Source organism: Danio rerio, chromosome 4 (assembly GCF_052040795.2).
Source record: "Danio rerio strain M-AB ecotype USA chromosome 4, GRCz13ab, whole genome shotgun sequence".
Lineage (NCBI taxonomy): Eukaryota > Metazoa > Chordata > Actinopteri > Cypriniformes > Danionidae > Danio > Danio rerio.
Window position 1 is genome coordinate 48,858,269 of NC_141024.2, and position 26,433 is coordinate 48,884,701.

General features: G+C 45.8%; 1 long non-coding RNA gene and 2 other non-coding genes across 3 annotated transcripts; all 3 read right to left on the reverse strand.

Annotated features, from left to right (window-relative positions):
- Positions 1-432: 432 nt before the first annotated feature.
- Positions 433-3,376, reverse strand: LOC141381762 (uncharacterized). Its single transcript, XR_015483873.2, has 4 exons — positions 3,211-3,376; positions 2,632-3,149; positions 2,426-2,589; positions 433-2,372 (listed from the first exon to the last, which is right to left on the reverse strand). It is a non-coding gene; the product is annotated as an uncharacterized LOC141381762 (long non-coding RNA).
- Positions 3,377-12,248: 8,872 nt separating this feature from the next.
- On the reverse strand, positions 12,249-12,322 carry trnat-agu (transfer RNA threonine (anticodon AGU)). Its single transcript has one exon. It is a non-coding gene; the product is annotated as a tRNA-Thr (tRNA).
- A 272-nt stretch (positions 12,323-12,594) lies between these two features.
- Positions 12,595-12,668, reverse strand: trnat-cgu (transfer RNA threonine (anticodon CGU)). The gene has a single exon. It is a non-coding gene; the product is annotated as a tRNA-Thr (tRNA).
- Between the last annotated feature and the right edge of the window lie 13,765 nt (positions 12,669-26,433).

Consider the following 26,433-nt stretch of genomic DNA (forward strand, 5'->3'; position numbering starts at 1 on the left):
ATATATACATATAAACTTGATGCATGCATACACCCACATCAAAACACACACATACATTATTCCAGTTTGCTTAATATATTTTCATTAAAGTGGAATTCAATGTACAAAATAATGTAAATTTGAGTGTTTCACTTCCCTGTTAAGCTACATAAAAACATAACTACTTAACTACTTTAAATATTTAAGCTACTTAAAGCTACCTTTAATATTCAACTTTCTTAAAACTTAAAATGACTTTTAAACTTTAACAACCTAAAATATGAATTACTTAAAAATACTTTTACATTCAAAACTACTTTTATACTTTAAGTTACTTAAAACTTAGAATTACTTTAAACTTTCAGTCTAAGCTTCACAAGCCAGCCTCAAAGTTTGTTCTCAAACTTTAAGAATCTAGTTCTTCTTCTTCTTCTTCTTCTTCTTCTTATTCTTCTGAGACTAATTTTAAAGTCTATCTCCTCCTAACCCTTTCAAGCTTCATACCTCAAACTTTCGTCAAACCTTCAAACTGGTCTGACTCGGGTTGCTATATCTTTTCCGACTGATCCGACTTTCGGTTTTCCGAAAAACGACCCGGAAAATTCCCAAAATTCCCATTGACTTAACATTGGGTCAAACTTTGTGACCTCATAACTCTGCATCAGACTGTCCTACAGACTTCTAACTGGGCTCATTTAACTCAGTCTAGCCAGCAGCCAATAACTGATGACCTTTAAACTTACTAGCCACTCCCTAGCAACCACTTTTGGCACCCTAGCAACTGTCCCATAGACTTCCATTGTAAAAGACTGCCATTGACTTAACATTGAGTCAACCTTTGTGAGCTCATAACTCTGCATCAGACTGTCCTACAGACTAGAGTCAGGCCCCATTCAACTCAGTCTAGTCAGCAGCCAATCACTGATGACCTTTAGACTTACTAGCCACTCCCTAGCAACCACTTATGGCACCCTAGCAACTGTCCCGTAGACTTCCATTACAAAAGACTCTCATTGACTTAACATGGGATCAAACTTTGTGAGCTCATAACTCTGCATCAGACTGTCATAGAGACTAATGGCTGAGCTCATTTAACTCAGTCTAGCCAGCAGCCAATCACTGATGGCCTTTTAACTTTCTAGCCACACCCCTAACTACCACATACTGCACCCTAGCAACTGTCCTATAGAATGTAATTAGCTGTGCTATCAAATGCTTATAATTCTAACATGCTAATGACATGCCAATCATGCTAGCAACATGCTACTCATATGCTAATCATGCTAATGACATGCTAACTCATACTGGAAACATGCTAATGACATGCTAATTTGTACTAGAATCATGCTAGTAACATGCTAATTCAAACTAGACTCATGTTAATAACTGGCCTACATGCATATCTTTGCATAGCAGTGTCCTATTGACTTGGGGGATGGCTCATCTGACTCAGACAACCAATGAGCATCTCAATATGATAATGAAGCTCACAAGCCACGCCCCCAAATTGATTCCATAGACTTCCATTAAAATAGGCCAAGATGCATATCTTTGCATAGCAGTGTCATAGAGACATGGGGGTTGGTTCATTCGACTAAGACAACCAACCACATTCAAGTTCACTCTGTAACCTCGCCCATAGCAACAAAACAGAGTACCCTAGCAACCATTCATCAACAGCTATATCTCAGCATCAGAACATCGTAGAGACTTGGAGATTGGCTCGTTTGACTCATGCTAGCAAACGGAACTTCCTATATGCTACACATGCTAGCAGTGACTAGCTACATGCTAATATTGACTAGCCCAGTACTGTAACTTGCTAGAAATGCTTACTAAGTATAAATGTTTTATCAATCATGTATGTGAGGCTTGCCTAGTAACCAACCAGGGTACCCTAGCAACTGCCTAGCAACCACCCAAATTACCCTAGCAACCGCCTAGCAACCACCTAGCAACGGCCTAGTAATGCCTTAGTAAGGGCCTAGCGACCACTCAGGACACCCTAGCAACCGCCTAGCAACGCCTTAGCAACCACTCAGAATACCTTAGCAACCACCTAGCAACACCTTAGCAACCACCTAGCAACCACTTGGGACACCTTAGCAACCGCCTAGCAACACCTTAGCAACCACCTAGCAACCACTCAGAACACCCTAGCAACTGCCTAGCAACGCCTTAGCAACCACCTAGCAACCACTCAGGACACCCTAGCAACCACCTAGCAACACCTTAGCAACCACCTAGCAACCACTCAAGACACCCTAGCAACCACCTAGCAACGCCTTAGTAACCACTCAGAACACCCTAGCAACCATCTAGCAACCACTTAGGACACCTTAGCAACCACCTAGCAACACCTTAGCAACCACCTAGCAACCACTCAGAACACCCTAGCAACCGCCTAGCAACACCTTAGCAACTACCTAGCAACCACTTAGGACACCCTAGCAACCGCCTAGCAACACCTTAGCAACCACCTAGCAACCACTTAGGACACCCTAGCAACCGCCTAGCAACACCTTAGCAACCACCTAGCAACACCTTAGCAACCACCTAGCAACCACTCAGGACACCTTAGCAACCACCTAGCAACACCTTAGCAACCACCTAGCAACCACTCAGAACACCCTAGCAACCGCCTAGCAACACCTTAGCAACCACTCAGGACACCCTAGCAACCACCTAGCAACACCTTAGCAACCACCTAGCAACCACTCAGGACACCCTAGCAACCACCTAGCAACGCCTTAGCAACCACTCAGAATACCCTAGCAACCACCTAGCAACCACTTAGGACACCTTAGCAACCATCTAGCAACACCTTAGCAACCACTCAGAACACCCTAGCAACCGCCTAGCAACACCTTAGCAACCACCTAGCAACCACTCAGAATACCCTAGCGACCACCTTGCAACACCTTAGTAACCACTTAGCAACTAGTCAGAACACCTTAGCAACTGCCTAGCACCACCTTAGCAACCACTTAGCAACCACTCAAAACACCCTAGCAACCGTCTAGCAACACCCTAGCAACCACCTAGCAACTAGTCAGACCACCTTAGCAACTGCCTTGCACCACCTTAGCAACCACCTAGCAACCACTTAAAACACCCTAGCAACCGCCTAGTAAAATGCTAATTCATGCTAGAATCATGCTAACAACATGCTAATTCATGCTAGAATCATGCTAGTAACATGCTAATTTATGCTAGATTTATGCTAACAACATGCTAATTCATGCTAGAATCATGCTAGTAACATGCTAATTCATGCTAGAATCATGCTAACAACATGCTAATTCATGTAAGAATCATGCTACTAACATGCTAATTCATGCTAGAATTATCCTAGTAGCATGCTAATTCATGCTAGAATCATGCTAGTAACATGCTAATTCAACCACTTCAAACTTTCAGATTCGGCTTTTCAAGCCACCATAAAGTTTGTCCTCAAACTTTAATATCTAGTTTAATATAAAATACAATTACAACTTGTTACTACTGTCATTTGGGTTAAATTCTAGTATATAATTTTTTAACTGTACCTTTAGAACCTTGTAACATCACTAAAAGCAGCATCGAAGCAGTCTCCTTTCAGTCACTCCACCTCTTCATGGAGATTTTCAGCCTGATCTGGTGTATTAATCAACTATTATGGGTTCTGGAACTGAACAAAAATGATTTTCTAGATGCTGGACATCCACTGGCAGAGGATCCTCATCAATTTAAGAGTAAATCTCCCTTCTTTACCATGCTCTGATGCGTTTAGGTTTCGCCTCTATTAGATTTCGGCGTAGAGCGCGCTATGTAGACGTAAAGAGCCTGACTGATAGTCTACCAGAACCACGTCAGCGGAGTTCATGCATAGAGTCCATATAATATAACTTCTATGTTAAGCAGCTTTGACACATATTACATAGTAAAAGCACTAGATAAATAAAGCTGAATTGAATCTGCTTAAATGTGTACACGTTAATGGACCAAACAAAATTAGATTAGATTAGATTCAACTTTATTTTCATTACACATGTACAAGTACAATGCAACAAAATGTGGTTTAAGTCTAACCAGCAGTGCAATAGCAGCAAGTGCTGGATACAGGAATAAGTTATAAAGTGCAGTTATAGAAAACTATGGTGATATTTACAGATGGATGTACTATGAACATTATATACAGGTTGGATAATCTATGAACAGATTTACAATATATGAATATATGTGCAGGTTGTTATTAATAAACAGTAGTGTGCAGATAGATAAACATGATTACAATTGTATATGTTACAATATATGAATATATGTACAGGGATAGATAAACATGATTACAAGTGTATATGTTACAATATATGAATATATGTGCAGGTTGCTATTAATAATCAGTAGTATGCAGATAAATAAGCATGATTACAAGTGTATATGTATAGTGGGTGTGTACATAATTACAAATGCCCATATGCAGTGGGTATGTACAGTTCAATAAGTAAACAGTTCAATGTGGTGCAGTGAATGTGCAAATTTTAAATGTGCAAATGTTAAACAATGTAGTTATTGCAAGGAGTTTAAGTTAGAGGAGAGTGGAGGGTGTATTGGGGGGCAAAAGAGTCAGTGTGGGGCAGAGTTCAGGAGGGAGACAGCTCTGGGGAAAAAGCTGTTCCTCAGTCTGCTGGTTTTTGTCCGGGGGAGCCTGAAGTGCCTGCCGGAGGGCAGGAGAGAAAACAGTCTGTGAGCAGGTTGAAAGGTGTCCTTCAGAATACTGCGTGCTCGGCGCAAACAGTGTTTCTTCTGGTTGTCCTCTATGGCAGGCAGTGTGGTCCCTGTGATGCGTTGGGCAGTTTTCACCACCCGCTGCAGTGCCTTACGCTCAGCAACAGAGCAGCTTCCATACCAGACTGTGACACAGTTTGTCAGGATGCTCTCTATTGTGCAGCGGTAGAAGTTCACCAAGACGGCTGATGAAAGCTGATTCTTCTTCAGTTGCCTTAAGAAAAATAGGTGCTGGTGAGCCTTCTTGATCAGGCTGGAGGTGTTGGTGGACCAGGAAAGGTCCTTTGAGATGTGGGTCCCCGGGAACTTAAAGGATGAGACAGGCTCAACGGCCATCTCATTGATGTGGATGGGATCATGTGAGCCTGTTCGTCCCTTTCTGAAGTCCAAAATGAGCCCCTTGGTCTTGTTGGTGTTAAGGAGCAGATTATTGTCAGTGCACCAAGTGGCCAGATGCTGTATCTCCTCCCTGTAGGCCGTCTCATCATTGTTGCTGATTAGACCAATCACTGTGGTGTCATCTGCAAATTTGATAATGGTGTTGGATCTATTAACAGGCCTACAGTCAACGGTAAAAAGGAAGTAGAGGAAGGGGCTCAGCACACAGCCCTGTGGTACACCAGTGTTGAGTGTGACGGTGGTGGAGCAGATGTGGCCTGATCTAACATTCTGAGGTCTGTTAGTCAGAAAGTCCATAATCCTGTTGCATAGTGATGTGTCGATATCCAGATTCCTTAGTTTTATCAGTAACTTGGAGGGTATGACAGTGTTGAATGCTGAGCTGAAGTCCACAAACAGCATTCGTGCATAAGTGTTTTTATTGTCCAGGTGTGTGAGTACAGAGTGCAGTGCTATAGAGACTGCATCATCTGTGCTCCTGTTGCCACGGTAAGCAAACTGATGTGGGTCCAGTGTGGATGGCAGAGAGTCTTTTAGATGTGCCAGGACCAACCGCTCGAAGCACTTCATGATGATGGGTGTGAGTGCTACAGGCCGGTAGTCATTCAGTCATGTTGGGGCTGGAGTGTTTGGGCACTGGCACAATAGAGGTGGTTTTAAAGCATGTTGGCACAGCTGCTAGGTTGAGCGACAGGTTGAAAATGTCTGTGAATACCCCAGCGAGCTGTTCTGCACATACTTTGAGGACACGCCCAGGAATACCGTCTGGTCCAGCAGCAGCCTTACGCCCATTGATACGACTCAGTGCGGTGTGTACTTCTGAGGAGGTGAGTGTGATAGGTGAGTGGTCGGTGGAGGAAGTGATCCTGGTGTAGGGTTCTTTATTGTCTCTATCAAAGCGGGCATAAAAGTCATTTAGCTCGTTCAGGAAGGAGACGTCAGTGGCTGTGGGTTTGTAGTTGGTGATGGCCTGGATGCCCTGCCACATGCGCCAAGGATCAGAGTTGGAAAAGTGCTCCTCTAGCTTTAGCTTGTAACAGTGCTTGGCCTTTTTGATGCCCCTCTTCAGATTAGCCCTGGAAGTGCTGTAGGCCTGTGCATCCCCTGATCTAAAGGCAGTGTTGCGTGCCTTCAGCAAGAGGCACACCTCCTTGTTCATCCATGGCTTCTGATTCGGGTATGTGGTGATTTGTTTCTGGGTTGTAACACTGTCTATGGTGGTGTTGATATATTCCAGAACAGAGGAAGTGTAACTGTCAATGTCTGTGTGAAAGCCATGTGTGGCCTGGAAAGCAAACATACCCCAGTCTGTGTGTTAAAACCTGTCCTGGAGTGTGGAGTCTACCCCTGCTGGCCACACTTTGATGGTCCTCACTGATGGCTTCACATGGTCGATGAGGGGTGAGTATTTGGGGGTAAGGAACAAAGAAAGGTGATCTAACTGACCCAGGTGGGGGAGGGGGGTCACAGCATAGGCTTCAGCTATGTTTGTGTAAACATGGTCCAATGTTTTGTTTCCCCTTCTGTGACAGAGAATGTTTTGATGGAATTTAGGGAGCACTGTCTTTAAGCTTGAGTGATTAAAATCCCCCGCAACAATTAAAGCAGCCTCCGGGTGAGCAGTCTGTTGTTTGCTGATGGCTGCATGATGTTTGTTCATAGCCAGCTTTGCATCAGCGTCGGGAGGAATAAAAGCAGCAGATATTATGGTGGATGTGAAATCCTGTGGTAGGTAAAAAGGTCTACATTTAACCATTAGGAATTCCAGGTTAGCAGAGCAATGTCTCCCAACGACGACAGAGTGTGTGCACCAAGCTTTGTTAATATAAATGCATAATCCTCCGCCTCTGGTCTTACCGGAGTCATCCGCCGTTCTGTCCGCTCAGAATGTGTGATGCTCCATTAGCGATACAGCATTGTCTGGTATCCCGCTGTTTAGCCATGTTTCTGTGAAAATCATGACGTTACAGTTCCATAATCTTTTGCTGTGGTTGATGCACAGTCGAATCTCATCCATTTTGTTCACCAGTGACCGTACATTGGCGAGAAAGATGCTGGGTAAAGAGAGCTGGTGTGGTGTTAGCTTTAGCTTAGCTCTTAGCCCGCCGCGCTTCCTCCGTCTTTGTTTACGTTCTCTGCGCGGTGTGTGAGCACTTCCGCCCGGCCGGGAAGGGCGCCCAGCCCGGGGTGTTCTGGCAATCTCATGGATGAGTCGAAGATTCCTAATAAAACTGTCTGGAATCCACAAACCAATATCCAAAAGCTCCTGTTGGGTATACGATGTAAAGGCACCACTGTTCTGCACGAACAGACCCGAAATGAGCAGGAATAGTACTGCAAAAATGCAGAAACTGGAGAGACCCTGAGCCTCGCATTGTGCACGCGCTGCCATCTTGGATCGAATATGATCTGATTTATTTTACATTTAATGTGCATCAAAATTACAGTGAGTGTAACCAATGTTTCCAATGTCTTTTCACTTTTCAGCTTTTAATGAGAAATTTTAAGACTTAATAAAAACTAATGTTTTATTTATTTATTTCAGACCTAATTGAAGAGAATGAGGGGAGAAAAGAGGAGGAACATCATGTCAAAATTGAGGAAAAAACTAATTTACAGACTGATGGTATTTTGAAAAGGAGAAACAAGAATTGTTTCACCTGCACTCAGTGTGGAAAGAGTTTTGGAAGAAAAGGCTATCTTGAGATTCACATGAGGATCCACACTGGAGAGAAACCATTCACATGCACTCATTGTGGGAGGAGTTTCAACCGATCATCATCCCTTAATCTACACATGAGGATCCACACTGGAGAGAAACCATTCACATGCACTCAATGTGGGAACCAATATTTTAATTCACTTAAAAACATCGCGCTGTCAGTATAAACCTAGACATGCCGAAAGGGTTAAATCACGTTCTCTCCTCCAGTCGCACCGCCCCCAAACACATATGAACATTGTGATTGGCTGTGCCTTTCCCTGCTGTCATGTGAGTGGCTGCTTTCAGACCATTGTTTCAGATACAAACAGCGTCAAAACAACTGCGCGGGGGGAATTTCCCAATGTGCGAGGTGTAAGACAGACACGCACAAGTTAGGATGGAGGTAGCAAGAAGAGGTGGACATAAAGAGCTTTTTCCAACGAAAAGTGTAAGTCACATAAACTCAAGTTCGCTACTGAATGAGTCCATGATGATAATGCCGTTATGCTGGTGTTTTCACCGCTTTTACGTTCAGTCTAACATTAAAGCAGACTAGTCTGTAAACAATATACCCTGAAAACTAACTGCAGAATAAACACCTACATGTAAACGTATATGACCCTGCCAGTTCTCCTAATCTCTTAGAGTAACATCTCCAATTTTGGTTGAAACAATTTGTCAGAAAAACTACAGCCTGTGCTCCATCTTTTAATAATACTGAGAGATGTTTAATTTGTACAAAAAATAAACGAAAGTCTTTATTAAACTCTCTCTTTATCAGTTATTAAACATCATTTTAACATTGCACTTTCAGGCCTGTAGCCAGCTTATTGAAAGGGATTATTTGTTTTCTAAAAAAAACTGAACCTTTTTGCTGTTATTCACCTGATTTTCTGTTTAATTGAGGTATAAATATGACATTTTAGTGACATATTAAGAACTAATTTTTGCTGGATAATCCTGTTGGATAGTTATTACAACTACACTTTTTGATGTACCAAAACTATTTCCTACCATTTTGTCAAATTGCTTTATTTACATGTTTAAACGGTAAATTTTATTACAGTTTTATAAATAATAAAAATACTTTGAACTAGAAATTAGGACTTTAAATTCTTAGAATAAAGAAATGAAGTACAGTACAGATGCCAAAACCTCTAAATGCCATGTAAAATGAGCATTTTTCTCAGCCTTGTATATTTATGTTCAGTTATTTCACTTTAAAGGCAATGAAAAGAACGTATTTGTCACTATAAAAGGTAAATCACTGAGTCCACACACAGGAGTTGGAGAAAAATGCTCATTTTAGAAGAAAATATTAAATGGCATTCAGTGGTTTTTGCATCTAAACTCTTCAAATATGTAAATATACTTATTTTTAAAATACAATTTTTTATCATAATTTTCTTTGGGAAATTTGTTAAAACTTGATTTAAATTAAAAACTGAAGCCTATAGGCAAATAACAAACTGGCCGGCACATTCAACCTTCCTCAGTGAGAATTTATCCATTTGAATAATGAGATAAATTCAAACATAATAATAATAATAATCCAACTGTTGGTCTTTCAAACCACTTGACCCCCCTTGGCTAACCGCATGACTATTTAATTTAACTTAATAAATTGTAAGAAGAGAGGATTAGTTAATTATACATTTTAATAGCAGTTAAATAATAAATAGCAATATATATATATATATATATATATATATATATATATATATAAACAATATTCATTCTTGGCGGGGGTGACTCGTCCCCAGTCCCCACGCCCTTGCTCAGTTATGTTATAAAAATGTATTTTCTTGAGATAACGGGACGAGGCATATTTTCCTCACACTTGCATTTATACTGTTGATTTCAACTACAATTAATATGTTTGTATAAAACTTGTAGTAATGATGCTTATGATTGGTGGGTGCGACTACATTTTTGCTGATGCGCCTACATTTTTAAAGTTATGAGTACCGGTGCTACCAAGCAAAAAGGTTAATTTCGAGCCCTGCTAATGGGTGATGCCGTGGCATAGTGGGTTGCACCTTATCTCACAGCAAGAAGTACAGGTGAATTGAGTATGATAAAATTGACTGTAGTGTATGAGTCTCTGAATAAGTGTGTGTGTTTCCCAGTGATAAGTTGTGGTTGGAAGGGCATCTGCTGTGTAAAACATACGCTGGATAAGTTGGCGGTTCATTCCACTGTGGCAACCCCAGATTACAGTTTTTTTTTCATTTGTTTTGCCACAAATTTCAGAACCCTGTTATCAGTTTTCAAAACTCAAAACATTCACTACTTTAAACACAGACTCTCCAGTGTTCAATACTCTGCATGCTGCATGTATTTCCTTTAAGAAGTCTTGCATTTGAAGGATCATTGGTTCACATAATCCTGTTATCATATAAATACTACAGGAACAAACTTTAGAACACCAGCACACAAGATGCACATCATTACAATAAACAATCTTTTTCAGTCATTTTTGTTTAAAATATATGATCCAGGTTTCATAATGGTTTATACATAAGTGTAGAGGGAACAGTACAGACAGTGGATACACTAAACTACGTTTATTCCAACGCAATCTCATGGCAATTCGTAACTTTTTGATTTAGTGGCTAATTCTCATTCCATCATAATGTAGGTTTACTGTCATTTTTTTCTCACTGCAAGTCCCCATATAGAAAGCTTATATTTGGCATGATATATGGCAACATATGGAAATTACAACTGGTCCCGACATACTATATTTAAAATCTCATAATAGTCAATAACTTGTCAAAATCCCTGTTTACATTTTTTTAGCCATATCACGTGTGTGTGTGTGTGTGTGTGTGTGTGTATGTGTGTATGTGTGTGCATAAAAAGGCTCTTGTACAACAAATCCAAAAGGCTTGGTCTCAACAATAGCTGATAGTCACTTTTGCTGGATCTTGATTCCAGGGTCTCCTGTTTACAAGACAGGCACTTTAACCAACTAAGCTACAGCGCCGAACGACCTTGACAGGGGCTAATTTTTTTAATCGAAAAAAGAAAAAATAACTAACAACTGTAGTGCTGCATGCACTCTTAACAAAAAGCCACCCTGGCACCTGTACATTAGGCACTGCTGGGATTTGAACCCAGGATCTCCTGTTAACAAGACAGACGCTTTGACCAACTAAGCCACAGCTGAAAAGAAGGCAGAACGTTTTTGCACATTGAGTCTAAAAATGGCAAGCAAAGAAGTTGTTTAACTCTATTTGTCACAGTATTCATTACGCCTCAAAGATATACAATTTTATAATTCGATCCGGCAAGCTATATATACCAGCACGCACTCCACCTGGACTAAGGCGCTGCTGGGATTTGAGCCCAGGATTTCCTGTTTACAAGGCAGGCACTTTGACCAGCTAAGCCACAGCGCCACAAAAATTCATTGTTAGAAACATTTGCCCAATAACAAAAATCAAAGGAGAAAAAACAATACACAACAAAAACCAGCATGTCAGGATGCAGAAAATGCAGACAAGATGGACATGGTCTTTTAGAGTCTGGATGATCATGTCTCAAACCTGACCGTTAACCTGGCCTCTGTTCAAGATGTGTGAATTTATTTTTATTTAATCTATCCTTAATCATGTGTTAAGTGTTTTTTGGAACCTCCAGTTTCATTACATCCAAACTCAGAGTCAGCTCGGAAAATGGAAATCAGGACAAACATATGCTATCGGCCATTGAAAGAGTTTCAGATTAGAAAGCCACTCTCCCATAAACTGAGGGAAAGGTGCAGTTTGGATTTGAACCTAGCACCTGCTGTTCCCAAGACAGGTGCTCTGGCCAACTTAGTCTTAACACTAAAAGAAAAAACCTCTAAGACCTTCATCTAAGACAGTGGGGGGGAAGCAAAATTTACTGTGCTTTCTACTCAGTTACTTTGCACATGCATAAAGAGCCTCTTGTACGACAAATCTAAAAGGCGTGATCTCAACAATAGGTGGCAGTTACTTTTCCCCAAAACCACAGGTTGCCGACGAGTCATTCCTCAAGCCCACTAGGCCCTACACTGTTTTCTAACCTCCCTTATTTAAAACAGCTCAATTTAGTCATCGGCTTTATTGTAGAGTACCCCTAGTATCTGAGCCTGCACTGCGCAATGAAAGAAAGAAGCAAAACGGGATGGACAGATGCCTAAAATGTTAGAAACGCACCACACCTTAAGTCAGTGAAGAAAAAGAGCCAAGCTTGCGACTCTGGTGGAACTAGAACCCACAACCTTTGAACGGCTCAGCTCACAGCCTAGAAGTCCAATGCACTATCCATTGCGCCACAGAGCCTGAGTGCTCTGCTGCCTCTAGCACTGTTGCACAGAAAACACTTTTTAGTACTCTCTGGCCCATGAAAGAATGGCCAACTGTCAACAAGGCACTGCTGGGATTCAAACCCAGGATCTCCTGTTTACTAGACAGGCGCTTTGACCAACTAAGCCACAGCGCCAAACGATTGTGGAAGGGGCTAATTGTTTAATTCGAAAAAAGAAAAAAAACTAACAACGGTAGCGCTGCATGTGTCAATGTCTGGACTTGAAATATTAAAGTCCAATTGGTTAGGCATTACCACACTATGCTTTATAAAGCCATCGTCCAAAGCTCTCTTGAACGAGCAGCGTTCTTAAGGATTTGAGTTTTGTTAAGAAACCGACTGCTAAACATCCCACTGCGTAAACACTCGTTACTCTTAACAAAAAGCAAGCGTGGCACCCGTACATTAGGCACTGCTGGGATTTGAGCCCAGGATCTCCTGTTTACGAGACAGGCGCTTTGACCAGCTAAGCCACAGCGCCACAAAAATTCGCTGTAAGAGACATTTGCCTGATAACAAAAATCGAAGAAGAAAAAAATAATACACAACAAAAACCAGCATGTCAGGATGCAGAAAATGCTGACAAGACGGACGTGGTCTTTTAGAGTCTGGATGATCATGTCTCAAACCTGACCGGTAACCTGGCCTCTGTTCAAGATCAAAGCAAATAATGCTCGGAAAATGGAAATCAGGACAAACATATGCTATCGGCCATTGAAAGAGTTTCAGATTAGAAAGCCACTCTCCCATAAACTGAGGGAAAGGTGCAGTTTGGATTTGAACCTAGCACCTGCTGTTGCCAAGACAGGTGCTCTGGCCTACTTAGTCTTAACACTAAAAGAAAAAACCTCTGGATATGATACTTCCAAACGCAGTTTCATCTAAGACAGTGGGAGGGAAGCATAATTTACTATGCTTTCTACTCAGTTACTTTGCACATGCATAAAGAGGCTCTTGTACAACAAATCCAAAAGGCTTGATCTCAACAATAGGTGGCAGTTATTTTTCCCCAAAACCACAGGTTGCCTTTGAGTCATTCCTCAAGCCCACTAGGCCCTACACTGTTTTCTAATCTCCCTTATCTGCCTAAGGGCGCCGACCGAGGTTTGGGTCCCACGGGGCGCTTAATAGGGGCTTCGCGGAAGGCCGTTCCCGGACGCTGCGCGCCGCCCCCTAGATGATTTTTCCCGGCCCCCACGACCGCACAGGCCCCTGGGGGAGGGTCCCCCGACCCGCTCCGAGGCGACGCCGTCCCCCTAGCTCCCCCGGTGGCCGCGCGGAAAGCCTTCGAAAACGTCGTCTTTTTCGACCCAATCTGTTGCAATCTGGGGTTCGCCACGGGGTGGCAGCAGACTGACAGAGACCCCCTACGCGGGAGCGCCGAATAGGTGAGGCCTGGGAGTCAGGGGACAGCCTAAACCTCCCCCTTACAGCCTATAGGTAAGAAGAGCGCCGGCCCACCCTGCCGGGACCCCTCCCACCTCCCACGAACAGCCTATTCGTCCCACTGAACACCTAAGTGGCCGGGAACGACCTATAGGTCCCCCTGAACACCTATATGGGCACGAACAGCCTATCTGTCCCCCTGAACACCTAATGGGCTGGGAATGACCAATCTGTCCCCCTGAACACCAATATGGGCACGAACAGCCTATCTGTCCCCCTGAACACCTATATGGGCACGAACAGCCTATCTGTCCCCCTGAACACCTATGAGGCCACAAACAGCCTATCTGTCCCCCTGAACACCTAATGGGCTGGGAATGACCAATCTGTCCCCCTGAACACCAATGTGGCCACGAACAGCCTATCTGTCCCCCTGATCACCTAAATGGCTGGGAATGACCAATTAGTCCCCCTGAACACCAATGTGGCCATGAACAGCCTATTTGTCCCCCTGAACACCTAAATGGCCAGGAATGACCAATCTGTCCCCCTGAACACCAATGTGGCCACAAACAGCCTATCAATCCCCCTGAACACCTAAATTGTGGGAACAACCCATACATCTCTCTGAACACCAATGTGGCCACAAACAGCCTATCTGTCCCCCTGAACACCTAAATTGTGGGAACAACCCATATATCTCTCTGAACACCAATATGGCCACGAACAGCCTATCGGTCCCCCTGAACACTTATGTGGCCACAAACAGCCTATCGGTCCCCCTGAACACCTAAATTGTGGGAACAACCCATACATCTCTCTGAACACCTATGTGGCCACAAACAGCCTATCTGTCCCCCTGAACACCTAAATTGTTGGAAAAATCCATCTGTCTCTCTGAACACCTATGTGGCCACGAACAGCCTATCTGTCCCCCTGAACACCTATGTGGCCACAAACAGCCTATCTGTCTTCTGAACACCTAAATTGTGGGAACAACCCATACATCTCTCTGAACACCAATGTGGCCACAAACAGCCTATCTGTCCCCCTGAACACCTTTGTGGCCACAAACAGCCTAGCTGTCCCCCTGAACACCTAAATTGTGGGAACAACCCATCTACCTCTCTGAACACCAATATGGCCACAAACAGCCTATCTGTCCCCCTGAACACCTTTGTGGCCACAAACAGCCTAGCTGTCCCCCTGAACACCTAAATTGTGGGAACAACCCATCTACCTCTCTGAACACCAATATGGCCATGAACAGCCTATTTGTCCCCCTGAACACCTATGTGGCCACAAACAGCCTATCTGTTCCCCTGAACAGCTAAATGGCCAGAAATGACCAATCTGTCCCTCTGAACACCAACGTGGCCACAAACAGCCTATCTGTCCCCCTGAACACATAAATGGTGGGAAAAACCCATCTGTCTCTCTGAACACCTATGTGGCCACGAACAGCCTATCCATCCCCCTGAACACCTAAGTGGCCAGGAACGACCTATCTGTCCCCCTGAACATCTAAATGCCAAGTAACAACCTACAAGTCCCCCTGGATGCCAAAGTGGCCACGATCAACCACTTAAGCCCTCAGAACGCCAAAGTTGCCAGGAACAATGCAGTCGTAGATTATTCAATAAACCAGTATCTTATTAGGCTGTCTGTGGACATCCCACCTGTAGCTTATTAGGCTGTCTGTGGACATCCCACCTGTAGCTTATTAGGCTGTCTGTGGACATCCCACCTGTAGCTTATTAGGCTGTCTGTGGACATCCCACTAGGTTGTCTGTGGACATCCCACTAGACTGTCTGTGGACATCCCATCTGTAGCTTATTAGGCTGTCTGTGGACATCCCACCTGTAGCTTATTAGGCTGTCTGTGGACATCCCACCTGTAGCTTATTAGGCTGTCTGTGGACATCCCACCTGTAGCTTATTAGGCTGTCTGTGGACATCCCACCTGTAGCTTATTAGGCTGTTTGTGGACATCCCACCTGTAGCTTATTAGGCTGTTTGTGGACATCCCACCTGTAGCTTATTAGACTGTCTGTGGACATCCCACTAGGCTGTCTGTGGACATCCTATCTGGAGCTTATTAGGCTGTCTACGGCCATCCCACCTGTAACTTATTAGGCTGTCTGTGGACATCCCAACTGTAGCTTATCATGCTGTCCGTGGACATCTCACTAGGCTGTCTGAGGGCATCCCAACTGTAGCTTATTAGGCTGTCTGTGGACATCCCACCTGTAGCTTATTTGAACAGGCCTAGGTAGGCTGTTTGTGGACACCCCAGTAAAAGGTCATCATGCCCTGTCCATGCTGTGAATTTGAAGAAGATTGGAGAAACTTGAAAATCAGACCAAAAAAATCTCTAAGGGGGTACCCCTTTGAGCTTTTTTTGGTCAAATTTTCAAGTTTCTCCAAACTTCACCAAATTCACCCCCTGGACAGGATATGTCCAGACTAGCACAGAAACGCAGGTTTGGGCTCTCTACAGTGTCCAGAAGCTGAGATCTGGACATCCCACGTACAATCTATCCCATTGTATGAAATAGGCTGTTTGTGGACAGTGGAATTTCAACATTCCGAAACCTGTAGGTAGCCCAGGGGGGCTTGCCCTTTCACCCCAATAGGTTTTTTTGGCACTTTTTTGAGTTTTTCCAACTCTATCTGATGGATCAAGAAAAAACATCCCACCTGTAACTTATTTGAACAGGGCTAGGTAGGCTGTCCGTGGACACCCCTGTAAAAGGTCACCATTCACAGCAGGAACAGTTTTGGGGTTCATTAGGGGGAGCAGAGGGGTCAGGAGGCCCCAATCAACAGTTTTTTCCACCTCAAAGCTCAACAAAAGGCTTCTGTACCCCAAAAAAGCACTGTCCACAAACAGCCTATCTGGGCCCAGTCAAATAAGTTACACGTGGGATGTTTTATGTGATTTTTCCACCCAAGTGGTTAAACTTTAACAGATCCACAAAAAAACCTTTGAAGGGGGATCCCCAGCTCCCCCTGAGTTGCCCCCTGCTTTTAAAACCCCAAAATTCCACTGTCCAGCAACCACCTATTTTTATGAATGGAATAGATTGCAGGTGGGATGTCCAGATCTCAGCTTCTGGACACAACAGAGAGCCCAAACCTGCCTTCCTGCTCTAATCTGGACATGCCATGTCCATGCTGTGAATATGAAGAAGATTGGAGAAACTTGAAAATCTGACCAAAAAAATATCTAAGGGGTACGTACCCCTTTGAGTTTTTTTTGGTCAAATTTTCAAGTTTCTCCAAACTTCCCCAAATTCACCCCCTGGACAGGGCATGTCCAGACTAGCACAGAAACGCAGGTTTGGGCTCTCTACAGTGTCCAGAAGCTGAGATCTGGACATCCCACGTACAATCTATCCCATTGTATGAAATAGGCTGTTCGTGGACAGTGGAATTTCAACATTTTGACACCTGGAAATAGCCCAGGGTGGCTTGCATATCCACCTCAATAGGTTTTTTGGGCACTTTTTTGAGTTTTTCCAACTCTATCTGATGGATCAAGAAAAAACATCCCACCTGTAACTTATTTGAACAGGGCTAGGTAGGCTGTCCATGGACACCCCTGTTAAAGGTCACCATTCAGAGCAGGAACAGTTTTGGAGTACATAATTGGGAGCAGAGGGGTCAGGAATCCCTCCCATGCAGTTTTTTCCTCATCATATCTCACGAAACAACTTCTGTGGCCAAAAAAAGCACTGTCCACAAACAGCCTATCTGGGCCCAGTCAAATAAGTTACACGTGGGATGTTTTACATGGTCCACCCACCCAAGTGGTCAAACTTCAACAGATTCCAAAAAAAAACCTTTGAAGGGGGATCCCCAGCTCCCCCTGAGTTGCCCCCTGCTTTTAAAACCTCAAAATTCCACTGTCCAGCAACCACCTATTTTTATGAATGGAATAGATTGCAGGTGGGATGTCCAGATCTCAGCTTCTACAAGGGCTAGCAAGCTGAAACCTGGCCTCCTGCTCTAATCTGGACATGCCCTGTCCAGGGTGTGAATTTGGAGAAGTTTGAAGAAAGTTGAAAATCTGACCAAAAAAAGCCCTTTGAGTTTTTTTTGGTCAAATTTTCAAGTTTCTCCAAACTGCCCCAAATTCACCACCTGGACAGGGCATGTCCAGACTAGCACAGAAACGCAGGTTTGGGCTCTCTACAGTGTCCAGAAGCTGAGATCTAGACATCCCACGTACAATCTATCCCATTGTATGAAATAGGCTGTTTGTGGACAGTGGAATTTCAACATTCCGAAACCTGTAGGTGGCCCAGGGGGGCTTGCCCTTTCACCTCAATAGGTTTTTTTGCCACTTTTTTGAGTTTTTCCAACTCTATCTGATGGATCAAGAAAAAACATCCCACCTTTAACTTATTCGAACAGGGCGAGGTAGGCTGTCTATGGACACCCCTGTAAAAGGTCACCATTCACAGCAGGAACAGTTTTGGGGTTCATAAGGGGGAGCAGAGGGGCCAGGAGGCCCCAATCAACAGTTTTTTCCACGTCAGAGCTCACCAAAAGGCTCCTGTGGCCTAAAAAAGCACTGTCCACAAACAGCCTATCTGGGCCCTTTCAAATAGGTTACACGTGGGACCTTCTTGTTTAAACAGTCAAAGGGACCTTTATTTTGGCGCAAAACGGTGGGGGCTTCGACTACGGTTTCGTCAAGGCCCCCTGCACGACCTATTCAAATTTCGTACGCCTCGGTGCAGGGGAAGCGCTTGAAAAAAAATCAGAAAGAAATATTCAGTGAAAATTATTGAATCCGCCCCTCCCCCGCCCAGCCAATTAAGCATTTGCAAAGGACCTGCGGGCCCCAAACTTTCAGGATCTTTTAAGGGATCCCTGAGGGTCAGACCATATCAATTCGGAGCCGTTTCGGGCCACGGGGGCCATTCGACAGGGCGTCCACGAACCACCTATAAAATGAATGGGATAAGTTACACGTGTCATGGGCCCTGGATCGGCCCCCGAAGGTCTGAGGGGCTCCAAACTTGGTCTGCTGGCAGCCTAGGGGCCCCCAAACACCATACTGAGAGCACAAGTGCCTCGCTCGAACGCAACTCTTAATTGGCGAGGCAGAGCAAATCTCTCACCCAGGCCTCTTTCACCTATGCACTCTAAGTCTGTCTCATGAATGACTTTGCATGTTTGAGGTGAACTTTGCACCCTCAAAGGTTAGGGGTCATTTGAGTAGTTAGGAGGGGTCAGGGACCCCGTCCAACAGTGTCTGTCAAGTCAGAGCTCACCAAACGGCTTCTGTGGCCTAAAAAAGCACTGTCCATGAACAGCCTATCTGGGCCCATTCAAATAAGTTACACGTGGGACTGGTAGTTTGAGTGGTCAAAGGGACCTTTATTTTGGCGCAAAACGGTGGGGGCTTCGACTACTGTTTCGTCAAGGCCCCCTGCACCACCTATTCAAATTTCGTACCCCTCGGTGCAGGGGAAGCACTTGAAAAAAAATCAGAAAGAAATATTCAGTAAAAATTATTGAATCCGCCTCTCCCCCGCCCAGCCAATTAAGCCTTTCCAAAGGACCTGCGGGCCCCAAACTTTCAGGATCTTTTAAGGGGCCCCTGAGGGTCAGACCATATAAATTCAGAGCCATTTGGGACCACGGGGGCCATTCCGTGGGGCGTCCACGAACCACCTATTAAAATGAATGGGATAAGTTACACGTGTCAGCTGCCCCCCTTCGGCCACCGAGGGTCCGAGAGACCCCAGATTTGGCACAGAGTTGCGTCACAAGGCCCTCGGTCATCTACCGAAAGGGCTAGCTCGAGGGGCGCCCCCAAAAATTTTCTGAGCTCTTCATACATCCCTCTGTCTCTCATACAGCTCTATACAATGAGGCCTAAGAGGGTGTTTTTGTCGGCCAGGCCGAAAACGCTCAGAAAGCAGCTAGGGCGACGGAACTTGGGGACCTGGCTGAGGGGCCGGTGGCGGTACTCTGTGCCAAATTTGGGGGTCCTGCGACCTTTTGAACCCCTGTACGGCCTTGTCCCACCTGCAACTTATTCAATGGAATTTCATAGGTGGTTCGCGGTCATGGGGGGCTTTTTTGAGCAAATTAGCGCGTGCGCCCGCGGAACTCGGGGGCCCGACTCAGGGGCCCGTGACGTAACATATATGTCAGTTCGGGGCCGATCGGGCAAGGTCGGCGATTCCATGTACACGGAGGCCATCTGCGGCCCGACACTCTGGGACTCGTTTCGGGGGCCCCAACACGGCCCCCGTGCCGATTTTCGGGGCCCTCTGACCTTTCGACCCCTCGGGAGCCAACATCCCACGTGCAACTTATTTCAATGTAAAGTCCATAGGTGGTTCGCGGTCATTGGGGTTTTTTTTGAACGAATTAGCCGCTACGTCCGCGGAACTCGGGGGCTTAAGTCGGGGGCCTGTGACGCAACATATATCTCAATTTGGGGCCGATCGGGCACTTTCCACGAAACACCTACAAAATGAATGGAATAAGTTGCACGTGTCAAGGGCCCCGGTTCGGCCCCCGGGGGCCCGAGGGACTCCAAATTTGGCCTGCTGGCAGCCTAGGGGCCCCCGAACAACATACTGAGAGCACAAGTGCCTCGCTCGAACACAACTCTTAATTGGCTTCTCAGCCCAACTTTCACAGAAAGGCCTCTTTAGTCTTTAGACCCCAAGACTGTCTTGAGGCAATTTGTGTGTTTGAGGGGAATTTTTTTGGCACGCTATAAACAACACATGAAACCTTCTGGGGCCCTGAAATTCGAGGTGCCGCGTCGGGGGGCCCTACACGACCACCACGCCAAATTTTGGGGCCCTCTGACCTTTCGACCTCTCGGGAGCCAACGTCCCACGTGCAACTTATTTCAATGTAAAGTTCAAAGGTGGTTCGCGGTCATGGGGGGCTTTTTTGAGCAAATTAGACCGTGTGACTGCGGAACTTGGGGGCCTGATTCAGGGGCCCGTGACGTAACATATATGTCAGTTCGGGGCCGATCGGGTAACGTCAGCGCTCCCATGTACACGGAAGCCATCTGCGGCCCGACACTCTGGGTCTCGTGTCGGGGGCCCCAATATGACCCCCGTGCCGATTTTCGGGGCCCTCTGACCTTTTGACCTCTCGGGAGCCAACGTCCCACGTGCAACTTATTTCAATGCAAAGTCCATAGGTGGTTCGCGGTCAAGGGGGGCTTTTTTGAGCAAATTAGACCGTGTGACCGCGGAACTTGGGGGCCTGATTCAGGGGCCCGTGACGTAACATATATGTCAGTTCGGGGCCGATCGGGTAACGTCAGCGCTCCCGTGTACACGAAAGCCATCTGCGGCCCGACACTCTGGGTCTCGTGTCGGGGGCCCCAACATGACCCCCGTGCCGATTTTCGGGGCCCTCTGACCTTTCGACCCTTCGGGAGCCAACATCCCACGTGCAACTTATTTCAATGTAAAATCCATAGGTGGTTCGCGGTCATTGGGGGTTTTTTTGAGCAAATTTGCCAGTGCGACCGTGGAACTTGGGGGCCCGATTCAGGGGCCCGTGACGTAACATATATGTCAGTTTGGGGTCGATCGGGCACTTTCCACGAAACACCTACAAAATGAATGGAATAAGTTGCACGTGTCACGAGCCCCGGTTCGGCCCCCGGGGGCCCGAGGGACTCCAAATTTGGCCTGCTGGCAGCCTAGGGGCCCCAGAACAACATACTGAGAGCACAAGTGCCTCGCTCGAACACAACTCTTAATTGGCTTCTCAGCCCAACTTTCACAGAAAGGCCTCTTTAGTCTTTAGAACCCAAGACTGTCTTGAGGCACTTTGTGTGTTTTTAGAGGATTTTTTTTTGGCACTCTATAAAACGTTCACGAGACCTTCTGGGGCCCTGAAATTCGAGGTGCCGTGTCGGGGGCCCCTGCGCGACCACCACGTCGAATTTCGGGGCCCTCTGACCTTTTGACCTCTCGGGAGCCAACGTCCCACCTGCTACTTATTCAATGTAAACTCCATAGGTGGTTCGCGGTCATGGGGGGCTTTTTTGAGCAAATTAGATCGTGTGACCGCGGAACTTGGGGGCCTGATTCAGGGGCCCGTGACGTAACATATATGTCAGTTCGGGGCCGATCGGGTAACGTCGGCGCTCCCATGTACACGGAAGCCATCTGCGGCCCGACACTCTGGGTCTCGTGTCGGGGGCCCCAACATGACCCCTGTGCCGATTTTCGGGGCCCTCTGACCTTTCGACCCTTCGGGAGCCAACGTCCCACGTGCAACTTATTTCAATGTAAATTCCATAGGTGGTTTGCGGTCATTGGGGGTATTTTTGAGCAAATTAGCCAGTGCGACCGCGGAACTCAGGGGCCTGATTCAGGGGCCCGTGACGTAACATATATGTCAGTTTGGGACCGATCGGGCAATTTCAACGAAACACCTACAAAATGAATGGAATAAGTTGCACGTGTCACGGGCCCCGGGTCGGTCCCCGGGGGTCCGAGCGGTTCCAAACTTGGCCTGCTGGCAGCCTAGGGGCCCCGAACAACATACTGAGAGCACAAGTGCCTCGCTCGAACGCAACTCTTAATTGGCAAGGCAGAGCAAATCTCTCACACATGCCTCTTTCACCTGTGTACTGCAAGTCTGTCTCATGAATGACTTTGCACTTTTGAGGTGAACTTTGCACCCTCAAAGTTTAGGGGTTATTTGGGTAGTTAGGAGGGGTCAGGGACCTCATCCGACAGTGTGTGTCAAGTCAGAGCTCACCAAACGGCTTCTGTGGCCTAAAAAAGCCCTGTCCGCGGACGGCCTAAAAATAAGTTGCCCGTGGGACCTTTTTGTTTGAGTGGTCAAAGGGACCTTTATTTTGGCGCAAAACGTTGGGGGCTTCGACTACAGTTTCGTCAAGGCCCCCTGCACCACCTATTCAAATTTCGTACGCCTCGGTGCAGGGGAAGCACTTGAAAAAAAATCAGAAAAAATATTCAGAGAAAATTATCTAATCCGCCCATCCCCCGCCCAGCCAATTAAGCACTTGCAAAGGTCCTGCGGGCCCCAAACTTTGCGGATCGTTTGAGGGGCCCCTGAGGGTCAGACCATATCAATTCGGAGTCGTTTCGGACCACGGGGGCCAATTCAGGGGGCGTCCATGAAACACCTACCAAATGAATGGAATAAGTTACACGTGTCAGCGGCCGCCGTTCAGCCACCGGGGACCCGAGGGGCCCCAAATTCGGCACAAAGTTGCGTCACAAAGCTCTCTGTCGCATACCGAGAGGGCTAGCTCGAGGGACACCCTGAAAATTTTTATGGATTTTTCGTATGTCCCTCTGTCTCACATAGGACTCTATGGGATGAGGCCTAAAAGGGTGGTTTTGTTGGCCAGGCCTAAAAAGTTCAGAAAGCAGCTAGGGCCACGGAACTTGGGGACCTGGCTGGGGGGCCGGCGGCGGTACTCTGTGCCAAATTTGGGGGTCCTGCGACCTTTTGACCTCTCGGGAGCCATCGTCCCACGTGCAACTTATTCAATGTAAACTCCGTAGGTGGTTCGCGGTCATGGGGGGCTTTTTTGAGCAAATTGGCCCGTGTGACCGTGGAACGTTGGTGGCGGCCCCGGGGCCCCGTGACGCAACATATATGTCAGTTTGGGGCCAATCGGGCGCCGTCCACGAAACAGCTCTGAAAATGAATGAGATAAGTTGCACGTGGGACGTCCAGCCGTTTGGCCCCTAAGGGACCGTTCGGCCCCAGACTTGAAGTTTCGGTACTCTCTGGGGGCCGAGAAGACTACTGCAGCCTTTCTATGACATCTTGGAAACAATTTTTTCCCTGTGACCAAAAATGAGTGCTCGTTAGCACAGAGGGCACCTGGCAGGCATGTCCAGGCGGTTCCCGGGCACGGCGGTCACTTTGTGCACGATGATGAAAAATAGGTGTCTGGGGTCATTAAAGGCACTCTACGGACAATGAGGGAAAAGAGGGTAAAAAACAGGCAGTCGGGGGATCGGGGGGCATTTTGGGGGTCAAAGGTCAGTTTTTGCAAAATAGGCAGTCAGGGGGATCAATGGGCACTTTTTGGACAATAGGCAGTCAGGGGGACCAATAGGCACTCTGCTGACAATGAGGATGATGAAGGTGAAGAATAGGCAGTCAGGGGGATCAATAGGCACTCTGCGGGCAATGAGGAGGAGGAGGGTGAAGAATAGGCAGTCAGGGGGATCAATAGGCTCTCAGCGGACAGTGAGGAGGAGGAGGGTGAAGAATAGGCAGTCAGGGGGATCTAAAGGCTCTCAGCGGACAGTGAGGAAGAGGAGGGTGGTGAATAGGTGGTCAGGGGGACAAATAGGCAGTCTGCGGGCGATGAAGAGGGTGAGGGGTCGTCGATAGGAACTCAGGGGGACATTTAGGCACTTTGTGGACAAAAAGGTGGTCAGGGGGACAACTAGGCACTTGGGGGGACTGGGGGGGCTTCGGGAGTGACCCACGCAGTGCTTGGGCACCCCCGAAGGTGTCCGTTCGGAGCCTAGGGCCGATCTGGGCGCCTTACCCCCGTTTTAGTAAAAGTGACAAGTAGTCATTCACTTAAGTGGTTCGTGGCGTCCAAGTTTTGAGTACGATCCCTCGCACCAACTATGCGTCATCTGGCAACTTATTTGAATAGAAAAATTTCCACGAACAGCCTAGTTTCCCTTATTAAACAAAAAACTGGATGGCGGAGAGGGTGCCGGATTTTTATAAGGAATTGTTAAGAGCTTGGGGCAAATTTTTAAACAATGTGCATTTTAAACCTCTAGGGAGAGAGAACATTTTAAATCAGCCCCTTTTCCTAAACAACTGCATTTTAAATCAAGGGAGGGAGATTTTTTTAAAGAAATGGTAGGTGGCAGGAATAGTTAAAGTAAGGGATATTTTATATGAGTTTAAAGAAGGTTTTTTTTACCAGTACAATGCATTATTGATGCCATGGAAGAAGCAAAGGAAGAATATAGCAGACAAGAAATAAAAAATAAGTACGAAATAATTAAAACTGCAATCCCTATCATGAAGAAAAAGTTGATGTTTTTTTACAATGTTTTTACGGTTGAAGTATGTCAGATTTTAAAGGACTGTGAATTGGACATTTCTCTTTTAAAGGACTGAAAGGACCCTGGAAATAAGACCATCGACCACCAATGAACTGCTTTTGAAATGAAATATCTTGTGCAAATATGTGTAAAATGTAAAATTGTAATTTTATGAATATTTCTTAATAAAATTTTTTTTTTTAAATATCGTATAGTGGTTAGTACTCTGCGTTATGGCCGCAGCAACCCCGGTTCGAATCCGGGTCACGGCAGGTTTTTCTAGGTGACATAGGCGTTACACTCTGTGTTGCCATCTGTAATCTCCAGCCACCTTTTAGTGCAGGCTGTGCTAATGGCACGTCCTGAATGTTTACGTTTCCTAAAGTGTGGAAGACTAGAATTCGATATGAGAAACAGGATCTTTGATGCCAGCATGCTGTGTAGATAAGTACTGATCAAGTCATGCTTCTAAGGCATGGAAGGAATCTTTTCAATTGTTGAGTGTCCATTCATTGCCACAACAGCAGAAAGACCTTCTGCAGTTATCATTGATCTATTTAATGTCTCCTACATGACAAGGAGTCCAAACTATTGTGTTGTACTGATGTCTACATCTACAACAACCATAAACCCAATCTTAAAGTAACCTGTCGTGTTTTAGCAACATCCACACCAACCATAAGCTTAAAACCCCATCTCACGGTAAACTTTAGTGTACTGTAAAGGTCTGCGCTGTGGGGAGTCAACGGATCGTTCCAGAACCGAACAAGCCACAGACCATGTTATCCTTAAAAGATTGGTTGGTGCCTAAATGTCTGAGCTTTGATTTCATTTTCAAAGCAATCCACAGGCACCCAGCAAAAGGCAATCCACAGGATAATTAGCCAGTCAACATCACAGTTGCGTGTTAATTAACTTTACACCTTAAAACAATAAGAGGCTCTACAATCAAAAACCCACCAAACTGGTTTTTGAGAAGTACCTTTTGGTTTGCGTGCCCTTTGGCGTCTGCAAGGAATACACATTCCCAGGCAGACACAGAAGCGATCAGAAACGCTTCCAAAGTTTAATGGACATTTAAGTAAAACAGTTTATTTGAGTAATGTATGTTTGCTTTATGTTTCTGTAGGTTTTTGTGTGTACATGTTCCATGTGTTTAACAAAACTGTTATAGATAGTTCTTGAGTAATAGCCCTCAGTGACAAATGAAATCTACAGAATGTTTGTGAAATACTTCATGTTTGGTATCGATTGAAAGCTAGGAACATTTTAAATGCATTGGTTTATATGAAGAAACCATACTATGAAAAGTGTTGACGTTATAAGACTTTATTTTAACCACTATGCTATCAAAGCAGCACCCACACCAGGTGTCAACCCGGCCTCCTAGAGGGCAGAATTGGGGTGTGACTCCACCCCGCACCTTATCTGATTGGACAAGCATTGTGTAGACCCAGCCTCTACCAAAGCCTATAAAACTTTGAACAAAGGAATTTCATCGTCGTCTTTTGTCGGTCATCTTTGCCAGTCGTCACCGCCGTCGCTGCCCGGACGTCGCTCTTCTTGTGCTGTGGCCGTTACATCGCCTCGCCGGAAGCCTCGTTACATCACGGAGCAAACCGCGACCTTCACTTGCTGCCGGCTCGACCCCCGATCTGCTTGTGCAACCGCTTCAACAACAAGCCATCGGGTCAACACATCCAAACTCTGAAACTCATCCTAACTACAGGAACCCAGGAAGGACTTCGAACGCCGCCTTGTCCAACATCCGTATCCCTAGCAACCGACTAAGGA